The following is a 4,484-nucleotide window of genomic DNA, read 5'->3' as shown; positions in this document are numbered from 1 at the left end:
TAGAAATAAAAGCTTACTTATTTAGTAAATAACTAAACTTTAGAAAATTTACTTTGTCTACCCATACACGTTTGATAAGTTTATGTTGCTTAATTCTATTCGAAGTACACTGCTTTTTTTCTCTGACTTTTTAACGTAGGAGGAAATATGAAAAGTGAATATAAAATTATTGTCGATTTCATAACCGTTTTATCACACAATATATATTTGATTTAACTCATTATTGTACACGTACTTTTTTTGTCATCTTACCCTTATTTTTTATTATCCTCGCAATTTTCTACCTTATCCTTCATTTTCTCTCCCACCCACCATCACCTGAACGCCTGGAAGTAGCATTCACCATCAATGATCGCCTACCAGCAAACCCTCCACCACGGTGGTGGCCGACACCTCGGACCACGACATCTCTCTTAACTCGTATTTCCGCACCCCCCAGCCCCCTACAACTAAGTACCACCCTCAAATCCATATCCTACGTCTGTCCTCCAACTACCTTACCCAACCTTGCCTCCACCATCTACGCCTTGTACTCCAGCGTAACCACCAACCTAGTCCCACCCCCTGCTTGACCCCTTACCCTTCTCGTAACCTTATGCGACTCCGCACAGGTTGTCTTTAAAATTGCATTATAAAAATAGATAGGCAATATTTTAAATATAATTGTAGTCATCCTAATTTTCTAAGATAACTCATTCTATGTAATTTATTTTACGTAATTGCTAATGAATGACGCTTAGTCAACTGACCGGTCGGTAACTACTTCATACAAAAGAGGCACCATTTTATATTTAAATCAGGCACTTCGTAGTAGTTTGCGTAACTATATGCATTGATGGCTAGGATTAATAAAGTAATAATATAGTATAGTCTGGGTATTGCATGATGTTATTTTTTTTTCTTATTGGAGTACAACAACGACATATGTACATTATTACCATAGTCTTCTTTCTTTTAGTTTTATGGAGTACAACAACGACATATGTACATTATTACCGTAGTCTTCTTTCTTTTAGTTTTATTAACTACTGCAACAATTTCTTTGTACCCGCAAAGAAATGCTAAACGGTCAACCGAAATCGAAGATTGAGTCTTTAACTTAACAATATCTAGCTCCATACGATGTTGGCCACGAGAATGAAACACACTACGTCTACAGTTCTTGCTCTGACTCAATTGCTCTCTCATTTTCTAAAATCGATGAGTTATTGTTACTCCACAAGTTTAGCATCTCGGTCCATACAACCTCGTTGTAAGTCCCTTGTTCATCTCGACAGTCACCTTTATTACCTTAGCCTTCATTCATCTGAACTCTTGTTACAATCTCATTTTTCGATTGACAGTCTAAAAATAGAAATTAGATAAAACGTAAATGAATTACCAACAGGAATAAGCGACGAAGGTATGGGCTCTTATATGTTGTTTGACGACTTGACGTCCATAGTAAAGTCTTCTAAGCCCAAATACAGATTTACAATTCTTCATCCTGCACATCAAACATATTTCATCATTTCATTTTCAGAAAAATTAACATTATAAATTATATAAATAAATTTTTTGAAAGTAATATAAAAACCAAAACGAAACAAAGAAGTGTAGAGTTTGAGTATGAATATAGAGTACGTTAGATATCCTATATTTCTATAATGGCGAAAATTATGAAAAATATGGTCAAATAGAAATTATAGGATAGCTTCCCCTTGGACCCTTGATATATAATATTCCAAGATTTCAAATATTTGATGAAATCTCTACTTATTGACCGCTCATTACAATAACGGTAATATTTTCATTTGCATAAATCACGGCTTCAATTTTGGTAAGAAATCATAATTAGTGAATTTTGATTATGATTAAATTCATTATGGTAATAAATATTTTTGACACTATGGAAACTTTCTTCTATAACTTGTCCGTATTATGGAAATTTTATTAGGAAGAATCCATAATTATGACATTTTATTTTAGTAAAAATTAAAGGGTTATTTGTTAATTAATTTAGCTTTATTTTTTGCTTTAATTTGCTGAAGATGACATGTGGCAGAAGCCATCTGCCGATGACACGTGGCAGATGGTTTCTGCTTTAATATAATATATGATAAGAGACATTTCATACAAAAATAATAGATTTATGTAAATAGTCGTAGTACATAGCGATCATTAATGTGACCTATCAATTTTTTTTTTTTTGGTGAAAGGTAAGTATTATATATAAAAGAAACGTAACCATACACGAGACTTTTTGGGTTAATCCGAGAAGGATAACCCAATACACACTCCAAGCCCAAGGCCCGCCTTTTGAGTCAACAAATAAAATTACATCCAAAAATCAGACAACAAAAGGGGAAGTAAAACGACATCAAAACCAAATTGGGGGAAAATCAAATCCCTAAAAATCGTCTTTCTCCAACCTCCGCAAATCCACACTAGCAACAATCTTCTCCAATAATATGTTGAATGAAGCTTCGATCCGCGTTCTTTACTAGAGTTGTTAGAACGACGGACACTCTTCTACTCATTTCCTCGATTATTTGTTGAGCTAGCCTATTGGGTCGTATCAGGGTAAGTTCGAGTCTGCTCTTATTCCTTTGATTCCAGATATGATAGAGACAGGCATTAATGACAGCATTGATAATCCCTTGTTTCAGCTTGGTTCCTTTCATCCTCAATCTCCAATTGAGCACGTCCCGATATGGCAGAGGGATACGAAGCCACTCCCCTACACTCACCATCACCTTCCTACTGTACGGGCAGTCAAAGAACAGATGATCAATTGTCTCCGTTCCATTTTTGCAAATCCGGCAAGTATCCTCTTCACTAATGTTTAGATTATGAAGTTTCTCCATGGTATTCATGTTTCTATGTTGGTATACCCAAGAGATAAAGTTGTGTTTAGGAATACTCCATTTATTCCAGACCAGACTATTCCAATTGACCTATCAATTTGTCAGCAAATAAACAAGTATCAAATCATACACCTAGCTCCACACCTTCACTGAGCATAATAAAGCATGTAAAAATCATACACAAGCTTAAAGCTTGTCTAATATCTAATACCTCCTCAATAATTCAGCTTCAGCTTGCAGAAGATAAAAACGTACATGCAAAATGTAGCTCATCATCACAATCCCATCATACGCGTAATTGAGCTTAATTTGAGTAGATTGCTTACAAGCTTTCTCAATAAATCATATGGAGGTAAGAAGATCTGAACCATAGACCAAAAGTAAATGAATTATAAATAAGGAATAGGCCAACCACCTTGAAGCCACATCGTTTAACGTGACCAACAAAGGTCTGGAATATTTGATCCTGCATCGGAACCGCCGTGACAATCAAACTGAGATGCAAGTCAACACAACATCAACCACCAGTGCTCACCACTGACTGCACTCCTCCGCTCAACTCCGTTGCTCCCACACCATTGGCGAAACCCGACTCGCATCGCCATCACCATACTCCACCACACCTCGCTCGGCCTCCTCTACTCCTCTACGCTCAGTAAACAGCAGCAACATCACCTAATTCGAGCAACCCTATATCAACCTTCGACTTCTCCACCATGCGATTCACCATGGCTCGATGCCCATATCTCAGGCTGCCCATCTCCAAGTACTACCAGGTGCAACCCACAGCAATATCGCCAACCAACAGCCACCAACCATGTCTCCAGCCAGGTCCGTCGACAACAACCAGAGCCTCCAACTCTTGCTCAACTCAGATTCGGCGCCGAACCCAACTCCGTGGTCAATTGGAGCAGCCCATAACCGGAGATCAGTCACCCAATATCGATTAAAAATAAAAAAATTATTGATAATTAAAAGAAAGAAAGTTACCTTAAGTGTTTGGAAGAAGATTGAAAAGTGCGGTGGAGTAATTGGATTTGAGATTTAAGAGAAGAGATACGGAGATTGTCAGAAGCGAAGGTTTGGTCTAAATCAAATTTGTTTTAACTGGAATTCATATTGATTGGATTCGATAATTGATAGATAAGAATGCAATCGGCAAGAAATTAAAATACACCTCGTCGATTTTGATTTTGATGATGTAATTTATGGATATAGAGTGAGTTGAAAAGAGATTTTCAATGCATTTGTTATGTTTTCAGCATTATTATCCTTGTTTTCTGTTGGGTTGGGTTTAATTCGGTGATTCTATCTCAGCCATCTATTTCCTTTTATCCAATGGCTGAGATTTGTGAGCACAAACTCACCATAAGAACCAAACTCACGAGATCCCGCCTCTCCTCTCTCTCTCTCTCTCTCTCTATATATATATATATATATATATATATATATATATATATATATATATATATATATATATATATATATATATATATATATATATATATATATATATATATAGACACCATAGTGTATATAATTAAATTTTAAATTTGGTATTTAAAACATAGTTCCTTTACTTCATAGTGTTGTTTCTTTGTTAATAATGTAGTGTTTTGCTTAGATATGGGTCTCAAT

At 35.9% G+C, this 4,484-nt stretch overlaps 1 long non-coding RNA gene across 1 annotated transcript; it reads right to left on the bottom strand.

Moving 5' to 3' along the window:
• Window positions 1-2,205: 2,205 nt before the first annotated feature.
• LOC141639917 (uncharacterized) lies at window positions 2,206-4,134 on the bottom strand. Its single transcript, XR_012542764.1, has 2 exons — window positions 3,058-4,134; window positions 2,206-2,936 (listed from the first exon to the last, which is right to left on the bottom strand). It is a non-coding gene; the product is annotated as an uncharacterized LOC141639917 (long non-coding RNA).
• Window positions 4,135-4,484: the final 350 nt, after the last annotated feature.

Source organism: Silene latifolia, unplaced genomic scaffold (assembly GCF_048544455.1).
Source record: "Silene latifolia isolate original U9 population unplaced genomic scaffold, ASM4854445v1 scaffold_609, whole genome shotgun sequence".
Lineage (NCBI taxonomy): Eukaryota > Viridiplantae > Streptophyta > Magnoliopsida > Caryophyllales > Caryophyllaceae > Silene > Silene latifolia.
Note: the sequence above shows the minus strand (reverse complement) of the source record. Positions and strands in the feature narration are given on the sequence as shown.